At 25.1% G+C, this 21669-nt stretch overlaps 1 long non-coding RNA gene across 1 annotated transcript; it reads left to right on the top strand.

Moving 5' to 3' along the window:
* The first annotated feature begins 5696 nt into the window (after positions 1 to 5696).
* On the top strand, positions 5697 to 19700 carry LOC145832034 (uncharacterized). The gene is made up of 4 exons (XR_014369714.1): positions 5697 to 5837; positions 11610 to 11737; positions 17688 to 17801; positions 19557 to 19700. It is a non-coding gene; the product is annotated as an uncharacterized LOC145832034 (long non-coding RNA).
* The last annotated feature ends 1969 nt before the right edge of the window (positions 19701 to 21669 follow it).

Below are 21669 nucleotides of genomic sequence, written 5' to 3'. Positions count from 1 at the left end.
TTTCTATGTTTAAATACCCGTTACTTCACTTTCTACGTAATAGCTTTTTAGCGTTTACATCAAATCTTTATTTTCTAAGTTTATTGTCTTATATTTAGTTACTTATCAGTGTGATTACTTAGCTTTGTGTGAGTTTGGACGAGGTTTTTTAAATATTTTTTTTTTCGCAAAACACTTTACAAAGATTACCTCCATTTTTACGTATTTTGAAATATTTAATGTATTTTTTAAGATTCTTGTAAGTTTAGTAAATTCGTATCTAAAATATTCAGTACATACAAATACAAACCAAGATGTATTTTGTGCAAATTACTTATCTTATGATCAACGTTACCTTGTTTCCTTAGATTTTGAAATTTTCATACCTCCCTTTTTCCACTCCACAAGATATCGCCCTCCGACTGTCTGAAAACGCTTAAAAAATTGAAATATTCGTATTAAGGAAACTTTTGTGTAGACTGAAATGTATTTTTTTTAAACAGCAATGCAGATTTACAAGTATATTCGTGAAAAATGACTATTTTTTTAATAAAAAATAAAAGTAAATGAGGTTTTTTGTTTTCATTTTATTGTAGATTAAATAGTATAATTAACATGTTTTGATGAAGCAGTGCAAAGCAATCGATATAAAAAAAAATTTCTTTCATAAAAGTTAAACTCTATAAAGTTCTCGTTGTTTTCATGTAGTAATCAGTTAAAAACAACATCTTCGCTGTACAATAGTTAAAACTTATAAAAAAACTAACTTTTGAATGACAACTTTAAATTCATTTTAGTAAAAATTGAAACTCATTTTGCACACTAAAGATTTTAAATACATTCAGCCTTATACTAATTGCTCTTTTACTAATTCGAGAAACGGATGCTTTCTATTATATGTATTTTTGTAATAGATACGCAACTACTTTATTCATATAACTTAACCCACCATCATTACTTTTGATAGTTCTAAGAAAAAAACATATACTTATAAGTTTTCATACAAAACTTAGTAAAAATAAAAACTTTTCCTTGCAGAGTTTAAACACAGAGCTAAAGTACATGTCTTGGACATGACGTTAAACTGTTCTGGTGTATGACCCGATAATCGAAAGGTTTTTTCGTGCACCAGGTCCTTGGACCAAACTTTTTGAGCGTTTTTTGTCTTTCAATAAACACTATATATATGTATCTATTATAAAACCAAAAACAAGAACAAACAAAGCAAAAAATAAGTTGACTTTGTCCTGGGCAAGTCCTTGTCCTGTACAATAACTATCCTGTGCAAGACGTTAAAAGGTGTCTGTGGTGTGCGACTCGATAACCAAAAGGTTTTTTTGCGCACCAGGTCCCAGGACCAAATATTTTTAGCAATTTTGTTTTTGTCGTTTAATAATTGTAAATGTAAAAATGATTTGTACATAAGTTTTTTTAAGATAAGCAAACTAAAATTATTCAGTTTTTTTTGAAACTTCGTAATGTGTTTTTTTGTGTGATTCTTTAAAAATTTTGCTATGTATTTTATCTCGTTCTGAAGGTACGTGTAAATGTTGAAACTGGGTAAACGATATGAAAACTATTTGTTTTCTGTATTATAAATAAGTATCTATTCAATATTTATTTATTTACTTGTTCTATGTAAAGTAGATGCTGTAGAAGTCATTATAGTTTTAAAGTACAAGTTGCAAATTTTCAAACTGTTTTAATCTTGAAATTTAGAATCTTTACACAAAACTTGTTTCAAAAATCTTTTATAGGATATCCTTATAGTAGTTTATTATAGTTTCATATTTTTGGTATCGTTAAAAGAAAACAAACTTTTTACTTTTTACTTAATCTGATTTATTAAATAAATACTTTGGTTTAGTTCTGTACCAAAAGCAAAATTTAAAAAAATGTATTTATTATAAAACTATAGTTTGTTTTACTTCTAGCTAACTTCCGTTAAGTCAAAAAAAAACTTATTATTTTTTTATGCAGCACATAATAAAATGTTAATCTTGTAGTTAAAACAAAAAAAAAGTTCAATACTTATGTTCAAAATGTTTATTTACGCCAAAAAAAATTGCTTAAAATATTTAGGTTTACGACTTATTGTACAAAAAAACCTTTCAGTTATCGAGTTGCTTTAATTTAGTTCAATTTAACGTCTTGTTGAAAACCATATAAAAAAATACTGCGCAATTGAAACTAGTTCAGGTTGAATGAGTCTATTTTTTGAGTTTTTACAAAAGAAAATATCTTTAAAAGTAAGGCTTTAGCTTTTGATAACACTTAGCTTAGTTATTTTTTGGAAAATAAAATAACAGGTTAAACGTTAAATCTGAGTTGCAAAAATTTTAGAATAGCTTATCTAATGGTTATAAATGCTAATTATGTCACTTAAAAAATTAGCGATTTATCCAATATTTTCAGCGATATAAAGAAATAATCCTTAAAAAGATCATACAAAATTATTTACTTTTGGCTACATAATTTTAGCCAAATGGTTGAAGGCTTCTAAGCTGAGTTAAAATAAATTTTACAAACTAAAGTTGTACCTTGGGGAAGTTTTACTACTACACAATACAATCAAAAAAAAAAAAAATCCTGAAACTTTTGTTAAATAACAAAAAATTATGTGTTTATGAAAAAATATGTTGCTAATAATAAATAAAACTAATAAGTATAATATAAATTTGTTAGCATTAACTTGACATATGAGCTCAAAAAATAAAAATAATAAATTTGTATTAATTTTTTACTTTTACCTGTAATTTCTTATAAATAATAAAAATAAAATTGATAATAACAAAATGAAATATCTTAAATCTAACTAAAAAGATAACAAATAAAATAAATTAACAGTATATATAATTCATTTTAATGATTTATAACAATCACTTTAGTACAATAGTATTATTGATTTTTTTGATCTTAAGTTTCATTTTTATTGTTTTAATTTATTAAAGCTGCTTAAAAATAGTAATCAAATAAATGGTGTGAGGCTCGATGACCCAAAGGTCTTTTTCTACACCAATCCATTGACCATAGTTGTGAGCGTTCACAATTTGTTTTCTTTCTTTCTTTTTCATTACCAAGGCATTAATAAAAAGAAAAGACCCATCACTATCTGATGCCTATATAACATAAATCAAACTTCAACAAAACAACACATACAAACAGAAGTACTCTAGATATAATCCTTGTAGTTATTTGAAAAAATTTTTATAATGAAATTTAAAACAATATTTTTTAAGTTTTTAAAAGTTTGAGGGACACTAGACCAAAACTTGGAACCCGAGTACCTAAAGCAGTTTAGGCCAAGTCTTGTTCTAGGTCTTCCAGTTATATAATTCATTTTATTTGAAAACTTTGTGTTTGTATTTGCTCTACATCAAACCCTGTATAGTATTGTGCAATAACTTACAGACTTGCAGTTTATACACATCAATTAATTTTAGCACACCAATTTTTTTTTAACAGAGGGTTGTTGTGGTCAAGGCAGACACACAGCAAACATACCTGAATACTCTTTTTTGCATGCAAATAGTTGGTATTAAGTAACAGTCAGCAGCACCACCTTAAGCAGATAAACAATATTGGATGTGCTGATAAAACAAACTTTAATATACAATTTTAAGTGTAATTTTATCCAAACATAGCCTCAATTTTGACAAAACATGACAACTTCTAGACAATTTTGATTTCAGGGAATTCAAATGTTTCTTCAAATTCAGCTTATCATCCGAAAACCACACTCAAGTATTTTATACTATCAATCTGCCCAATAAGAAAACCATTCTTAAAACTAAATTCAAAATTTTTTGAAGCTTTATTGAAAAGCAAAAACTTTTTTTTGAATAATTAACAAAAAGTTTATTATCATGCAACCATTTATCAACTTTAACCAACTCATTGTTAATAACTTCATTTAAATACTAAGGGTCACTATGTTGGTAGCTTAAGCTTGCATCATCAGCAAACAACCTCATATTTATCTCAGTAGAGGAAAAAATATCATCATAAAAAACAACAAAGGACCCAAACAAGAACCTTGTGGTATTCCAAAATTCACAATTTCACGCTTAGACACAACTTTATTTATATTAATTGATTGGCTTAACATTGTAAACTTAACATTGAATCTATTATATTATAACTTTTAAGTTTTGATATCAAAATTTATGATTAACCTTTTAAATGATTTAGCAAAGTCCAAAAATACAGAGCAATTTATCAATTGTTTCTCACTAGCCTCAATTAGCTCTTCAACAATCTAATTTACATTTAGATTAGTCGTTCTATTTTCTTTAAACCCATTTTGTTTCTCATGTAGTACTTCATACAACAAACATAATTTTTTTAATCTCTCACATTAAAACCTCAAACATTTTTGAAAATGGGGATTAATGAGAAATAGGTCGGTAGTTATTTATGTCATTTTTTACCAAATTTATAAATTGGAATTATTTCAGGAAATTTTAAGTTACTAAGGAAACATATCATACTTGACACACTTATTATACAATTAAAAAAGATAAAGAGAAATTATTTTTGCACTGAGTTTCACAAAAGGAATACTAGGGACATCAGAACGCACATTTTTATTTAGATTAATAGTTTTGATATAATTCTGAATTTCAATATCAGAAATTTCATTGAAGACAAAATCATTTTGTACTAAGTCAGATAAATACTCATCATTCTTTACATCAGCAAAATCATTTCCCTCTTTTAAAAAATTGTCAGCAATACTTACAAAAATTTTATTCATTTGATTGCCTACACATTTGATTGCCTTCACAATTTTACCACACTCTTCAAACACACCTTTAATTTTACAACTACAGGTAGATTAAGTCCATGGGTCGGCAAACTGCGGCCCGCGGGACACATTAAATTTTTTTTTTAACTAGTTTAATATACTAATATTTTCGAAAACACAAAAATAAAATTTTAGTGTTATATTTAAAGGATATTCTATTGTCAAAATTTTTTTTGTTCAAAAAAATTTTCTTTAAATATGTTTTTTAAAGCACATAGAAAAATGTTCCTTTTTGACCTGCCGACCCCTGATTAGTCAAAACATTATTCACAGTCTCTATAGTTCTATTATTATTTTTTTTAATCTTTTTTATAATTAAGTCTTTTGAACTATCTATTACTCTGTTAATATATATCATACAAAAAAAAAAAGAATTTCTTTTAGTTTTATCTTTCATGGCAAATTTAAACATTAAGTTTTTTGAAGTCAATCAAGATAATCATACCTTTTGTTATCCACAGTTTAGCTTTTAGTTTTTGTTCTTTTTTACTTAAAATTTTGACTGGGGCATGTTCAAATACTGCCTCATTAAAAATACTCTCGAACTCATCCCAACATTTATTAACATCTTCACAATTTTCACTCCCAACATATATTAGTCTTTAGTTGTTTACACAGTCCTTACAATAAAAAGGATATTCATTATAAACAAAAAAAATTAATCTTATGTTTAGATATTCCACAACAACTTAAATAGAACTATCTCTCACAATTATTACAACAAACACAATCAGTTTTTAGAGGTTCTAAGTCTTTTTGACATACACTGCATACAAAATCAATATTTACAGAACTATCTAACTCTAAATTATATGCACTCATCTAAATAAATATATAATCTATAATATAATTATTTAAAGATATGTAAGTTAATAATAAGGTATTTTTAGAGTATTTTCTAGATCTTTTAAACAGCAAACTAAGATAGCCTTGCTTGTTTCCTTCTCCCTCATCAAAACAATCCCACCAGACCTAGTCAAAAGATATTCTTCTGATATGAGGATGCATATAGTGCTATTCATATAAAACAATACTAGCTGAATATTGAAAGGTATGTTCTATTTTTTTATTAATTTTCCTTAATAAACTATACATATATAAATATATTTGTAATTTAAAAAAACAACTAGTTTTTGAATTGCTTACTAAGTTTCAATGTTTAGTACATATCTTCAGAACAAAATAAAGAACAAAGAAAAATTTTTAAAGAATCACACAAAAAAACACATTGTGACGTTTCAAATAAAATTGAATACTTTTAGTTAGCTTATTCTAAAAACAACTTATGTACAAGTCAACTTATTTTTGCTTTGTTTGTTCTTGTTTTTGGTTTTATTTTGTATTTTTTGTTATTAATTAGTGGTTTTTGTTCTTTTAAAATACATGTTTTGATTATGGAGGCAGGGTTGCTGCCTTTCTTTTCTTTTATTTAATGATAAATGTTTTTTAACTTTTTCAATCTTGTACTTTTCCAAGCAACATAAATGGCATGTTTTATTGTTTTTCGGTTTTGTTTTTGTTCTGCAGAGTATTTCCCATTTTAAATTATAGTCTTTTTTTGCTTCTTCTAACTCCCAAATATAGTTCAATAATTCTGTATTGTGCTTTTTTAATTTGTTAGTAAAGCTTGCTTTATGGTTGCTATATCTGTTTTTAAAATGTTGTACTAGTGGAACCCACGTAAAATTTTGTTATATCTTCTGTTTTTATTGTAGCTTGGTAGATTTTATTTTTTGATAGGCAATTATTGTTTATCGGCATTTTTCTTTCATGCAGTTGCAGGATTTTTTCTTGTTGTTTGAAGTTCAGGTTGTTTAATACTTTGTTATTGTGTTTAAGATTTTTGTTTTAAAATTTTCTATACAGCTATAAGAAATTTTTAGTGCGTTCCTGTTAAAAATTTTGTGGTATGGGTGGTTTGTGTCAAAGTGTTTATTTACCGGGTTTAAGAATTTTTTGCCTATTTTAGTTGCTACAGTTAGCAGGGTTGCCACACACTCAGGGAACTCAGGGAATCTCAGGGAATTTTCAAACTGTAGAAAATCTCAGGGAAACTCAGAGAATTTTGGCATTTTTCTTTTAACTCAGGGAAACTCAGGGAAGTTTTGATTTTTTCTCTAAATTTCAGGGAAGTTTTTGAAAATCTCAGGGAAATTTTTTTCTAGATATAGAATGAGGTTTAGTTAATCCAGTTTCAATATTTTGTTCAAAAGTAGTAATTTTTATTATTTAAGTGGTTATTTAGAATTTTTTTAGCCTTGCGGCTAGTTCTTCAATATTCTTAGTATTAGTTGTCTTCTTAGTATTCATTGTCTTAGTATTAACATTGTTGTATTAACACTCGATATCCCAAGCAAGTATAAAGATTTAACAAGAGTCCTTGAGGCTGTTTTTGTGCTTCACAATGGCCAGGCAAGTGTTGAACGGGGCTATAGCTTAAATAAGGAAGTAATATCAACTAATATGAGAGAGATGACAATAAGGTCCCGAAGAATGATCATAGATCATCTATATGCAAACAGTCTAGAACCAAGCACAGTTGAACTAAGTTCTGAATTGTTAAAATTTGTAAAATCTTCTAGGGCCCAATATTTGGCATATTTTGAGCAACAGCGCTTTGCTAAAAATGTTCCAAATAAAGATGTGTATCATTCATGTTGACAACATAAACGAAACTTGATCAGCTTTAGTGCTTCCTTCATGACTTATACTTCATTATTTTTGTAATTTTTTTTTATAATGATCTACAATGATCAAAGATTAACAAACGAGCTTCTTTTATCTTTTAAGTCGTTTTGATTTTTCCAGAGAGACGTTTTAAAAATTAAACTAAAACTTGTCAAAAACGGGTTATTCTGATAGCCAGAATTAAACAATCTTGGATTAGCGCTTTTTATTATTAGCAATTATTTTTATTCTCAACATAAATAGTTGCATAAAGTTAAATTTAGTTAATATTCAATCAAAAAAAAAAAAAAGATTTTAATCGGTTTTGAACCTGCGATGCAACCTTCTAATTACTATCGACATAAATACTGATCAACAATTGTAGAATAATATTTGTAATAGTTATACTTTATTTACATTCCAAATAAACATCTTAAGCTAAAATATAAAGCTAAGTAAAATAATAACGCAACTATTTATGTTGAGAATAAAAATAATTGCTAAAAATAACAAGCTAATCCAAGATTGCTAAATTCTGGCTATCAGAATAACCCGTTTTTGACAAGTTTTAGTTAAATTTTTAAAACGTCTCTCTGGAAAAATCAAAACGACTTAAAAAATAAAAGAAGCTTGTTTGTTAATCTTTGATCATTGTAGATCATTATAAAAAAAAATTTTTACAAAAACAATGAAGTATAAGTCATGAAGGAAGCACTAAAGTTGCGTTTATGTTGTCAACATGAATGATACACATCAAATAAAGGTGATGCTTTGAGCAAGTTAGGAGAATAAAAAAGTAAACTTACAAAGCAACTCAAATGTTTGAATGAAGACTACGACAAATATACTGCAGATGCCAACAAACAGTCTGATTTAGAAGCAATGAAAGAATTATTAGCAAGAGGAATAGCTGCTAAGGAAAACGCAAACAAACTTGAAAATAAAATTAAAACTATTGATTTAAAAATTGCATACTTAAAAAAACAGTATTAAGATTTTTTTTATTAGGTAATATGAAATTGTTTTAAAATCAAAGTTATGTTTTCAGTTATTTAAAATAGATTGTGTATGAACATCTAAAAGACATAAAAAAAATTTTAATTTTAGATTATTTTGTATCAGTTGTTAGGTATTAAGTTGTACTTTGATATGAGATATTTCTTTAGCTATTTCTTTAAACTTTCTTTTTGCAGGTTTTTTTACAATAATGTTAAGCTTTTAAGTTTTATTTACTGCATTCAGAACAGTTGCTAGGAAAGACATACAAGTCATAATGAAGTTATTATGTATGCATTTAAGTGAGTTCTTCATGTGAAATTATTATTATAGTATAATTAAATGTTGTCAATTAAAATTTCAAACAAATTAAACTTTATTCTTTTATGTAGAAAGTTAACTAACAAGTTTACACAAAGTTGTGCAAAAATTTAGTTTATAAATTTTAATTGGTTTAAACCTTTTAAAATTGAGTTTTTTAAAACAGTTTTTTTCATAAATTTAATGCAGAAGCATACACATACAACCTTCCTTTTATTATTAAAGAAGAAAAATGAGAATGAGGTATTGATAATTTGTGTTAGAAGAGAAAAATTTTTTTTTAAGATTTGAAAAATACTCAGGGAAACTCAGGGAAATTTAAGGTTACTCAGGGAAATTTTTGGTCACTCAGGGAAGATTTTTTGGCTCAAAGAGTGGCAACCCTGAGTTAGGGAAAAAGGTGCGTTGAAATAAATAATTTTTCTTTTTCTTTGCTTTTTTGTTGTTTTTTCATTTGCCTTTGGTATGTTAGGATGAATTTGTAGTAGGTGGATTTTAGTGCTGATTGATAACTATGTTTTATAAGGTTAAATGATTCTTCATACTTGATAAATTGTTTAGTCTTTTGTTAATAGTTATAGGTCATTGTTTTAATATTTGATTAGGATGGTTTGATTTGTAGCTTACATAAAGGATATCCGAATTTTGTTTTCTGAATTGTATGTATGTTTTGTTGGGTAAGTTTAGTTCTATATCTAAAAAGTCTGTTTTGATATGCCTGCATATAAATATATATTTATTTACTTTAACCATTGTAATTGAATATTTACTTTTTACTCTAGTTTGGTGTACTTTATTTAAAATGCTAAACCATAACATGTAAAAGTAACAATACAATTAGTAACATAACTATACGTTCCCGTAGTTCATGTAAAACAAAACAATATAACTATATAGAGAAAGTTGACATTCTTCTTTTAAATATTCTACCATAGAGTGTTAAATAACAGTTTTAAATATAGCTAAGTTAAATTATTTAAAACAAGAGTTTTAACTGTTTACATATAAACATGCACACATAGTTTTTTTTAATATCTAAAATTCCTTGCTAAGTCAAACCTGGCTCATTGCTTAAGCATTCAAAAAATTAATGTAAGGCTGAAAAAAACATTATTAGCGAACGTGTCAAAATAAAAACACTTTTTTCAAAATATTTTGAGTATCTAAACTTATAAAACTCTTTTTATTTTTTAAGTTTCACTAGAAATATATGCACTAAATATCAAAGCAAGGTTTAGTTTTTGTATTTGTTCATACATATAATATTATTGTTTTTTAAGGGCATAGGGGAGGGTCCAACATTTTTTTACTAAAAATAACATTGGCTCTTATATGAAAGCTTTAAGTGAAAACTACAAGCTAGTTTTTATATAGTTAAAAAATCTTATTTAACTTTTTAGGTGTTGTAATTTTAGTAAACAGTTTCTGATACAAATCTATAGACCGCAAATTATTTGAATTCAATTTTCTAGGCTATTTCAAAAATCACTAGAAATCTATCATCTCCTAAAGATCTCAAACTTTCAAGAGACATTACTTTTATAATTGAAAATATTTTGAATGTTGCAATTTTAAAAATATTAGAAATTAAAAGTTTTAGATAAAAAAAAAGTGTGGTTTTTTTAATAAAACTTATATTTTTTAAAGTTAAAATAATTCTGCATTTAATCTTTTTAAAACTTAATAATATATTTTTGTGAAAATTTGAAGAGGATTGGTTTAAAAATGAAGGAGAAGGTAGATTTTCAATGAAATAGTCTTTTTTTGCCTTTCATTAGGAACCTACTGTGGTCACCGACTTTGATCACTTATATCTCAAAAATTACTTTGAATTTTTTTAGGCGATTAAAATAGTCTGATAGCTCAGATAAAACTCAGATATTAATAAAATCAACATGTAAAAATCAAGGTAGACCTTTCTATGCCCTTAAAATGCAGAACAACAAGCATTTATAAACTGGTCATTAAAACTTAAAAACCTAGGATTTTCAAACTTGGCCAAAAGAACTGGAAAACATCCTGAAGTTTTAAACAATTTTTAAAAGCTGAACAATGAATTTTTTACTAGAAAGAAATATCTATGGTATATTTCACTTGTAAAATCAGAATAAATATAATTGCTGGAGATGATGCTTGGTGAAAAAGTATATTATGTTAAATGCAATAAAAAAACTAATAACTAAAAAAGTTTTGTGTAGGTACAAAACTTAAGAACATTTTTATAAGCTGCTTCAAAAAAAATTTCAGTTTTAGTAAGTTTAAAAAGTCTGAAAAATATCCTCAAAAAACAATTTTTAAGTATTTATTACTATATAATTAACTTTTTCGAGTAAAAACTTTGTATAAAATATAACGCCAGATACTTCCTTGCTTCTAGTAGGAAATTTTTCAGTTTACACTTATTAACTACTACTGTTTACAACTAAACTTAAACAATAATAATGTTAATTTTTTAAAGTTTGATGTTTAGTTTACATTAATATTTGTAATAAATACAGTACAGCTAAGAAGCTACTAATATAAAGTAAACAAGACTTTTTATGCATAACTAAATTAATAGGTTTAAGATGTTTTAAGGTAATTACAAAAACATTTTACATATTTAAAAACATTCAAAAACGCAATAGAAAAGTGTGAAGTTATTTAAGTTTTTCAATTGAGTAAATAAACTTTATTTAAATAAATAATGTATTGAAGACTTGAAAAAAATTCCAAGCAATTACAAAAAATAAATACACTTTACACAATTTAAGACAGTTAGTAAACTAAGCTAGAAAAAAAGTTTATTATAATATACAGTTAACATAATTCTACATGGTTTAATTGAAGAAATTTCTAGAGAAAACATCAGTCTGAACATCAATAACTACATCCTTAAGGCTGACAAAATGCCCAAAATCTCCAGGAAGTTTAACTTTGTCACCTACACTGACCCAGCCAGCATTGAAAAGTTTTTCAAACAAGAGGGTTTGTTGAATTAGTAAATTACTTTTGGTAAAAATTACAAAAAAATAAAAAAGTTAAAAAAAATTTTTTTATTATATGCTTGAAAATATTTTGCCATGAATAAAAACTTTTAAATATTAAGTTGTAAATGAATTACTATACTAAAAACAAAATTGACTAAATTTAAAATTTAAGTTCAAACATAACAAAACATTGAAAAACTGACTAGAGCTTGTAAGCAATAAAATTAAAAAAAAAAGAAGATTTGTTTGTAAATGCTGTTTTTATTAGTGTTATATTTAGTTTGTAAGTTTTTATTGTTTTATGTTACAGATTGTGTGTCATGATTGTTTTAAGTGATGTTTTATAATTTTTACATGGTTGCCAAAAATCTGGAATCCTGGAAAGTTCTTGAACTTGATAATTTAGGCCTAAAAACCTGAAATTTTATACAAGTTTTACATGTAGAATAATGAAAATATTGATAAAATTTTGTTTTTTCATTAATTTTTTTATTATAAAACGTATTTAAAGTAGCTTTATATTATCTTTTTAATGCTGTGATGCTTGATAAAAAGATAGTTTTTTGCTTTGAACTGAACTTTATAATATAAATGGACCAAAAAGTTTTTACTTTTTAAAATCTCAAAGAAATTCAGAAATTCTTGAAGAAATTCCTCAAAAACCTTAGGTAACTTTGTTTTTATCAGTTCTAAGTTTAACTCTTGCATGCTAAAGTCAGTTGTACAATGACAATGTAATAGTTTTGTTAAACTTATTTTTAATAGTTGTATGTGTGCCACAGTTTATTTTTATAGTTTGCTATATAAGTCATTGTCGTCTTTAAATTGATTTATATTGTTGATATAAAAAAAGTATAACCTTATAACCTTTTATGAAAGTCTGTTTGAGGCATAAGGGGGTAAAACACTTTTTTTTTTCAAAATTACATTAGTTTTACAAACTTGTCTATATAAATTATAAAGTTACCAGTTACTGTTTACCGCTTGTTGAAATTCTAAGTAACTGTTGAGATATAAGCAATCAAAGTTAGAGAGTCCAATAAGTTTTTTTTATGGAAGGTGCAAACTAAAAAGGCAAAAGAGACTATTTTACTAAAAGTATATCTTATCTGCCTCATTTTTTTAGAAATTGTTTTAAAGCTTTTTCAGAGTAATCTTAAACAAATTTGAATCAACTTGTAAAAAACATGTTTTTTTAGTTTTTGTTCTATTTCTTTTTACAAAAAATGAGCAAAATTAATCTTATTTTAATTTTAGTTTAGTTCATAACTTTCCATTGTTTTGTTAAAAATCTGCTTTCTACAAGTTGTTCTATCGAAAAGAATATTTCCTGAAATTAAGTAAATGGTTTAAAAAAGAAGAAGTATATAAGATTTCTTATGAATTTTCAAAGTGTTAAGAAAACTTGCTTTTAAAATCTCTGATTCCATATGGTTTTTTTGATTTTTTTTACAAAACAGGTTATATCTCAAAAGTCAACTAGTTTTGTACTTCTCTATAAAAAGTGTCTTATTGTATATACTCTTAAGCTTTTAAATAAGAGGTAGTGTTAGTTTTAGTAAAAAAAATGTTGAACAACTCCCCTATGCCTTTAAGGGCATGGGGGGAGGGGAGGTAAATTACTTTTTTCACAATTTATTCTTGTTTTATTGAGTTTTAACTAACCTACAAGATGCTTTTTACAGATTAAAAAAATTCAAAATAATTTTTGAGATATAGCAGGTCAAATTTGGAGGCAACAATAGGTTCCTTATGGGTGGCGCAAACTAAAACCACTAAAAAAAACTAATTCACTAAAAATCTATCTTCTCCTACATTTTTAGAGACAGATACCTCAAACTTTCAGGAAATGCTTCTTGAAATACTAGAAAATTCTGTTGGAAAGAATTTAGAAAAAAAAAATTATAAAATTCATTTTTGTTTTTTTTTGTCATTAATTTTTATAAAAGTTTTTATAACTTTTTTTTTGATTTAATTTTTTTAATATTGCAAGGTAAATTTACTGAAATTTGAGGTAGTTATCTTAAAAAACGTAGGATGAGATACATTTTTAATGATTTCTAGTTATTTTATTCTCCATTTTAGTTTTTGCCTCCCTTAAGGAACCTATTGTAGTCTCTGACTTTGACTTGCTGTATTTTAGAGTTATTTTAAGTTTAAAAATCTGTAAAAAGCAACTTGTAGGTTAGTTAAAACTTAACGAAATAATACTAAATTTTATAAAAGGTAACACACCTATGTCCTAAATTTATTTGTGTTATTTATTCCATTAAAAAACAATAAAAATTTAAGCTTGAATAATATTCAAAATAAAGAAGTATGGTTTAAGATTATGTAATTTTATTCTAAGTGAGATGCTTTTAAAAGTTATTGAAAAAATATTTCTGAGTTTCTTTTGCTTTAACATATTTGTTCCTGATTATATCATATAGTGAATATACAAGCAAAACAAATGTTGTGTAAAAGTTATTTATAAAAAGTTAAGGAACTTTACTAATGGTCTAACTTTGAGATTAACTAACTACGGCCCATGGCTTTCAAAATTTTGTTTAACTTATTTTATTTATTTCCTTTTCAAATAAATCTTTTAAACTTTAGTGTTATAATAAAAGATAATTTATTGTATAACATTTTTTGTTTTTAAAAGTTCGTTAAAACTCTTTCTTTTTTGACCTTGCGACCCCTGGTCTAACTAATTATTTTTATATTAATGAAAATTTTAGTCTCAGCATAATTCTTGTTTAAAAATATATAAAGTAATATATTTATAATCTCTTGTAATATTTTTATATGTATATTAAATATATATATAAATAATACATTAAAAAATTCTGTTAGATACTGCTTTATAAGTTTTATAAAGGTACAACTGAGATAATATTTGCCAAAAAATTTTAAGGAGGAAAAATATTTTTGTATTTATTAGTCTTTTTTTGACTTTCTAAATAGTGCCTTCCATAAGGAACTTATGAAAATCTATCACTTCGATGAGTAATATCTCAAAAGTTGCTTTGCATTTAAAAAACAGTAAACAGCAACTGGTAACTTAGTTATGAATTTAAAAATAAGACTAAATAAGTTATTTAACCCTGTAATTCCAAAACATAAAAGTAAAAAGTATAAACACCCATTCAACTAAGTAGTGTAGGGTATTAGTTATATGGTAGGTAATGAATTTCTATTAGTCCAACTTATAGCTTATTCAACTTAATATTTTAATGAAAAATTATAAAAAAGTGTCTAAATAAAGTGTAAAAATTTTTTTTTTTATTGTGATTAATTGTTTTGTTTAAGCAAGTTTTAATGTATTAAGAATTTATAGTAAATTCGTATAGCTCTTTTACTTCTGGAAATTCATCCAAAATATGTTAAGACAATAATAAATACAGTAGACTACTACTTAAGTACACAAATTGTACCCGACCAAAAAGTGCGTACTTAGCACAGGTAGTGCGTACTTTTTGACGACATGGTATTATATGAAATTTAGTTGCTTGTTTTCTTTCTTACACTAGCCACATATTTTGTTTTGTTAGAGGGAAAGTACCAAACTACATTGTGTTTACCAAACATTTTCAAAACATCAATGTGTGTACATTTAAACTAATTTATGACTAAACTATGTTGTATTTGTAGGTTTTTTTAACTTTGTCATCTGGATTTATTTGTTTTATAGCATTACAGCTCAAATATCATTATTCTTTTCACTTTTCTGCAACCACTACATAAGTATTTAGTTTATTAACATTTAATAACAGGACTGTCACAATCTTAGGCCACTTAGACTACTCAGGATTACTCACCCTAGTTTAAAAGTTGTGAAAGTCTCAGGCTAACTCAGTAGGTTGGCCATTCTACCTGGAAACATAAAATAATCTGGAAAAACTTGATGATTGAAAATTTAGGCAAAAAAACTGGAATTTCTTAGAAGTTCTAATATAACATCCTTTATTTTGATAAATAAATTTTTGATATAATGGCACAGTTAAAAATGTAGATTGAATTGTATTTTTAAAACTTTTATATTCTAGTTTTGTGTTATTAAAATTTGCTCTACAATGTTCATTAGTTCAACATCAAGCAACTCACAGTGATTTCTGGATAAGTGCGTACTTAAGGCGGGGTGCGTACCAAAAACAGTGCGTACTTAAGCGGTAGTCTACTGTACTTAGTTGTACAAAAAGTTGATTTAAAAAAATTGAATCAATTTTTTTTTCTGTAAACCTAGTTCAACACAAAACCATATTACTGTGGAGTTGGGATAAGTTGGCATGTGATGCAGGCTTGTCGGGGAATCTTTTCATTAGTCTGAATCTTATTGTGAATGTCATTAAAGAGTTTTTATTTGCCTATAGAACAGTATAAATTGTATTACAATACAGTATGTATTACAAAATTCAGTTTCTAAAAAATATCATTACTAGCTTCATAGTTTTGATGTTTTTGTTGAAAAAAATGGTTGGTAAAGCTATAAACTTTAAAATAGTTGTATGACTTTTCATAATATTTTTGACTTAATATTTTTAAAGTTTTCAAATAGTATGAAAGAAATCATATTATTTTAGTATTATTACTTGTCGTGTTCAAGGAAGTTTTGATATAATTAAAATTGCAATAGTTTCTTACATTGAAACTTTTTCAACAAGCAACGTCATCTTTGTATAAAAATTTTATTGTTTGTGGTTATCTGTATAAGGTTGTTTTTTACATAAACTTGTATATTTTGGTATAAACCTATTGGGTAATTTATTTATAGTTTCCAAAATACCTGTAATTTTGAAAAGCCCTGGAATTTGACAATTTAGACAAAAAAACCTGGAATTTAAAAAATAAAAAATCTTAGAATTTCGAACAAAAATCACTAAAAAGTCTGAAATTTAAATCTATTCTTACATGTAAAGTAACATAATTTCAGTTAAATGCAAACATGAATCATAAACATAAAAAAATTGAATTATTAATTTTTCTTTTCATTAAAAAACAAATTTAAAGTAGTTATACAGTATATTTTGAGTGTTGTTATACATTTTGTTTTACTTTTTCTTTTATTATTTCAATTTATTCTTTTTACGATAACTTTATACTAAAAATGAACCAAAATACTTGTTTTTATAGCCTTAAAAGAAAACTGAAAAAACATTTTCCAAACCTATATATAGTGTGGAATAAGTTATAAAATTTTAATACAAAATTTAGTGTCTATAAAAGACTTGTTAATTATTTTATGTGATAGTTTTGATGTTTATGTTAGAAAAATGTTTAAATGGGTATATAATAATTTCCATTCGAAGTATAAAAAAGCTAGCCATTTAATACTTGCTACTAGCTGTCTAATGGCCTGTTAAAAAAGATTCGATAACCTGTTTTGTAAAACAGATTTAAATTGTTATATCAAACTATTTGGCATCAAAAGTAATTATTTAAAGCTCCTTCAAAATAAAATACATGTACCTGTCACATTGCTTCAAATATTGAACCTTATTCAACATTATTGGTTAAAATAATGTTTGGCTTATTGTTAGCTTTTAGTTTTTGGTGACTTCAAGCTTTGACTTTCAACCAGGGTTTCTTACACTTTTTTTTTATATGAGGCCCTTTTTGAAGAAATTTAAAAAACAATGACCCCTCTAAAAACATATCTCAAAAAGCTACCCTAAAATACTTTTTTTTTTCTTCATCAACAACTCCAGAATATCTAGTGTAAGCTTTAAATTACGGCCTTTAGCTTTGACCCCCAAAAGGTCGTCAGACCTACTTTTGGGAAACTAAAATAATATTGAATATGTTTTTTTGTTAATTAAGACCGTAGGCAAAGGTAAATCCTTGTAAAAGTCACGGTGGACCCCAACTACGGCCTTAATTAATTTTTAAATGAAACAAAGCTTATTTTACAACATTTTTTTTATTTTTAAATTAAGTATCTTTGTTATACATTCTACATATTTTAGATGGAGTACATGAAAATTTCCCTATTTGAATAGACGATACCTGGGACAATGGATAATCACCTTTCCGCCATATTAGGGTGGCATCCAGTGAATATTTCCCTTGAAACTAGTAAAGTTAGTTTTTTTTCTATTAATCCATTTTTATGTTATTACTCAATTAAAAATAATGTTATTGTTCAAATTTTATGTGAATTACTTACAAGTTAAAAGTTATGCATTAAAGTTTAAAACATATACAATCAAAATCATATTTAGTAGATTTATTTATAAGTATACTAACAATAAAGTTAATATTATACACTAAATTGCAAAAAAAGTAAAAGAATTCTAGAACAAAAAGGTTAAGTTGATGTACAGTCCTTTATATAGAAAATATTTACAAAGCTCTATATCAAATTAAGCTATGATTTAAAATATCTTCATGCTTTATCTTTTGAAATTTATTTTAAACTTTAGAAAAAATATTACAATAAAAATTTTTCATGTGGATACATATTTATTTACCAAATGCCTATATGTTTGTTTATTAAATTAAGTTCAATACGATAACTGAATTTATTTGCATAGTTTTTATAACATAGTAAACAAGTTAATAAGTAAAGTACTATCAGTGTTAAGATGTTTAGTTCAAAATATTTAAATTTTAATCGTTGCAAATAAATTTATTTCAAGTTTGGTTTTGTTCAAGTTTTAAAAGTGATCTCAGACATACTTGTTTGTAATAAAAATTAAAATATATAGTTCTTTGTCTAAAATACAATTGTTTTATATTTGTTTATTGTGTGCAATCCAAAGTTTTTTAATCATTAAAGTTTTAGTTGTGTAAGTAAACTTTTTTTTTGTTTTAAGTACTTGATATTACTAACTTTTCAGAAAAACAAAACTCTTCTAAAGCCAGGCCTGTAATACAGCGCTAGTAATCCTTTTTTTTTTCAGTTTTTTTTTGTTGTTCTGAGTTGTAATCGTTACCTAGTATTTTACTTAAAGTTTTCAAAAAATTAAAATACTATAAACAAAAGTTTTCAATTTAAATATATACTTAGTAAAACTAATACAACTTTTTTTTGTTCTTTTTGTGTAAAGTTTTGAATAGCTTTTAAATGTTTATTAGCTTTCTTGTTAAGTTTATTAAATAAATTTCATTTATATATAGGGCAGGCATTTGATTATGACAAAATAATACACATCTATTATAAATATTTTTTCTATGTTAGCTTATAGATTTTTTTTAATTACTAATATTAGCTGATTTTTAAACTGCCTGTTTTTTAATAAAGTACTTGTAATTTCAGAAACTTATAATGCTTAGTTAAAAATGTAGTCTATGTCTAAATTCAGCCTTTTTTTAATTTAAAAAATTGACACTTTATACTTAAAATTGTCAATTACTGTTTGGGTAAATATATAGTCTCAAAATATTCACATATTTAACATTTTAAATATTTCTTACCTTAATTATTTTTTCTAAACCTACATAGCTTTTATTTTCAATTTAACTTTTTCATTAGTTTAGGTTTTATTATAAAAATTAAGGAAGTATTGTTGAAAAAAAATTATTTAAGTCCTATCTAGTTCAGTTTATTAAGTCAATCAAAATTAATTTTTGAAGATGTGTAACATTTTAATTTTTAATAAGGTTAGTTTATCTAAAAAATGTGTTTGTTTTATATTTATAAATATCTTATTATGTTTTTTATAGTGCTGTTTGTTACAGTTAAAATTTTTTAAACTTTATAAGCTATGTTTTTATGAATAGTATTACCATATAAAAAAACAAGTATTTGATACGTAGTTACTTTAAAACTGAAGGTGTATAAGAATTATACTCTATGACCAAAAAAAAATATCAATTAGTACTTTTTCATGCAGGTCTGAGAATTAGTGGCTTGGGAATTTTACAAAAAGACGAGACCAACTGTCTAAATTCGTTTTGTTATGCTTATATAAATGAAATTTCTTCAAAAAAAATAATGTTTCTAGTATTTATAGTGTAATAATAGATTTTAAATTAAGTTTTTAAACAACTAAATAGTTTTTAAGATTAGTACAAGGTTGCTACACTTTTAGGCTGAATCATGTTTTATTTATATTTTATAAAACTTACCTTTTTCGACATTTTTAAAAAGTCACAGGCTAGTTTTTTTTTCCTTAAAATAGTATATTTATTTTTTCATTTTGTTTTAAATTTGATATCTTTAAGTGTAAATTCTTGATTATTTTTGTTTCATGTTATTTTTTCAGATTTTTTTCTCAGACTAGCTTAAGTTAACTCAGGCTGGCTTTTTTGCCTCTGTAAGTGTCTTTTTAACTTTTATATTAAAAGCAAACTAAGTCAGAAAATCTTTGTTTCATCATATAATATAATCGCTAATGTACTTTATAACAATATATAGTTGTAAATTTAAGTATACAAATACTTTTCTTAAACTTAAGAGGACTTTTTAGTTGAACTATGTACTTTAACATAACCTATTAAAAAGATCAGCATAATAAGAAAATTACTTAATTTTGTATACCTTGACAAGGTCGTATTTTTTTTACCTTTGAAACCGTAAAAAAAATTCTTAACTTGAATTTCTATATTTAGATAAGCTCATCAAATTACAGTAAATTGTGCAATATTTTTATTTAAGATAAATAACTATATTTATGTATACCTTTGTACAAAACAACTTATCATTTATTTATTTTTGAGTTATGGAGTTTGTTATCATAGCTTTGTTAATATATTTTTCAAATTAAATGTTTTAAAAACTCCTAGTTTTTAAGATAGTTTTTTAGGTTAGTTATGTAAATAATCTCAGTTGTGCTAAATTCTAAAACAACCATTTAGTTATGTATTATCGTACTACCTACATTTAAATCTTTTCTTCCAACTTCAGTTCTTACTCCTACATTTAAATCTTAGTCTACCTACATATTTTAAGTTGGTCAACATTACAATAATAATTGGTTCAAATGTTTAATATAATGTTTGATAGTTGACAGGGAAATTCATATACTAATCATTAGTTCCTGAAGTCTATATAAGCATTTTCCAGATAAAGATTATCATTGTTAAACTTAACTGTTTTTTTTGTACAAAGAAGACTATCTATTTTATTAGGACCCTTTGAAGTAAGCCTTCTAAGTTGATTTGTACTGAACAAGTTACACAAAGAACAAGTACATAACTACTTTTGCATAAAAATTAATTGTTGGGTTATTGAAAAAACACTTGATTTATGGGTATAATATTTAAAGATTAAAGCACATTTATTGCTGTACTTGATGTAGTTTTTACATAATAAATGCAACAAGAGTTGTTTTTAACTTATAAGTTATCTTTTTCGTTTTCAAACGCTAAAAATTTTGAACGCTATAAAACTTGTATAGTAGTATTTGTCATATAATTTTTTTTTTATTAAACTTAATTTAACCTAATGGCTTGAAGTTTTACTTTACATCAAAAACATTCTTATGTAAATTTATTGTTTAGATAGCAAACGACAAGAAAGGTATTCTATTTATGGTTGTATACTAAGTTTTAATGCTAGGTTAGTAGATTTTATTAGATCTCAAGATTTTGTAATGTTTTTCAAAAAAAATGTTAGTATAAAATTTATTTTACTTTTAAATATCAAGTTATTAGATTGAGAATTCAAAGTATTTCAGTTGTTTTTTTTTTAGTTCAACTAATTTTTTCGAATTTTAATCAAACTCTAATTAGTTTTTGATACTAACACTTATTCTTCAAATAGTATCAACCCTGTTAATGGTTGAAAACTTTATATTTCGTATAGAAACATTTTCAAAAAGTCAACAGATTTTTATACTAACAAATTATAGGGAGTACCACTAATATTTTTTTATCAGTATAATTAGTCTTGAAGAGTTTTATAAAACACAGCCTTAGCAAAAGTTCATATTTAAGCTGCTTAAATTCGTTGAACTAAATTTTATTATGAGTAAAATGGAGATTTCAAGTTTTATAATTTAAATC

Source organism: Thalia democratica, chromosome 3 (assembly GCF_965202585.1).
Source record: "Thalia democratica chromosome 3, ktThaDemo2.hap1.1, whole genome shotgun sequence".
NCBI classification, from domain to species: domain Eukaryota; kingdom Metazoa; phylum Chordata; class Thaliacea; order Salpida; family Salpidae; genus Thalia; species Thalia democratica.
This window is presented reverse-complemented; position numbering and strand designations above follow the sequence as displayed.